This window comes from Malurus melanocephalus, unplaced genomic scaffold (assembly GCF_030028575.1).
Source record: "Malurus melanocephalus ecotype Western Australia unplaced genomic scaffold, MMel_1.1 scaffold_2437, whole genome shotgun sequence".
In the NCBI taxonomy this organism is placed as follows: Eukaryota; Metazoa; Chordata; class Aves; order Passeriformes; family Maluridae; genus Malurus; species Malurus melanocephalus.
In genome coordinates this window covers 1-1,272 of record NW_026625669.1, presented here as the reverse complement: position 1 = coordinate 1,272, position 1,272 = coordinate 1, and positions in this window count along the sequence as shown.

The following is a 1,272-nucleotide window of genomic DNA, read 5'->3' as shown; positions in this document are numbered from 1 at the left end:
TGGGAACGGATTCCTCCCCTCTGGAAATTCAATATTTGTTTTTAACCTCGGAACGGGAGCAAAAAATTCCTCAGAATGGGAGGAAAAAACCTCAGAATGGGAGAAAAAAATTCCTTGGAATGGGAGGAAAAATTCCTCAGAATGAGAGGAAAAATGGGGGAAAAAAATTCCTCAGAATGGGAGGAAAAAAAATCCTTGGAATGGGAGGAAAAAATTCCTTGGAATGGGAGGAAAAAATTCCTTGGAATGGGAGGAAAAATGGGAGGAAAAGATTCCTCAGAATGGGAGGAAAAAACGTTGGAATGGGAGGAAGAAATTCCTCAGAATGGGAGGAAAAAGTTCCTCGGAATGGGAGGAAAAAATCTTGGAATGGGAGGAAAAATGGGAGGAAAAAACTTCAGAATGGGAGGAAAAAATTCCTTGGAATGGGAGGAAAAAATTCCTGAGAATGAAGGAAAAAATTCCTCGGAATGGGAGCAAAAAATTCCTTGGAATGGCCAGGGGTGTCCTGGGGCCTGTGGAAGGTGGGAAAACRGGAATTTTTTATGGGAATGTTTAAAAATGGATCTTTGGGGTGACAAATCCAGATTTTCCCGGGATCAGCTGGGTGTCCTGAGCCTTTCCCTGGTGTTTTTTCCATAAAAAATGGGGATTTTGGGGACTGCCAGGGGTGCCCTGGGGCCTGTGGAAGGTGGGAAAATTGGAATTTTTTATGGGAATGTTTAAAAATGGATCTTTGGGGTGACAAATCCGGATTTTCCCGGGATCAGCTGGGTGTCCTGAGCCTTTCCCCGGTGTTTTTTCCATAAAAAATGGGAATTTTGGGGACTGCCAGGGGTGTCCTGGGGCATGTGGAAGGTGGGAAAACGGGAATTTTTTATGGGAATGCTTAAAAATGGATCCTTGGAATCACAAGTGCCTCGGGATCAGATTTTCCCGGGATGTTGAGAGGGAGTCGGGGGTCTTGGAGTCTTCCCGGATGTTTTTTCCATGGAAAATGGGGATTTTGGGGACTGCCAGGGGTGTCCTGGGACCCGTGGAAGGTGGGAAAATGGGAATTTTTTATGGGAATGTTTAAAAATCGATCCTTGGGGTGACAAATCCGGATTTTCCTGGGATCATCCCGGTGTCCTGAGCCTTTCCCCGTGTTTTTTTCCATAAAAAAATGGGAATTTTGGGGACTGCCAGGGGTGCCCTGGGGCATTTGGAAGGTGGGAAAATTGGAATTTTTTATGGGAATGTTTAAAAATGGATCTTTGGGGTGACAAATCC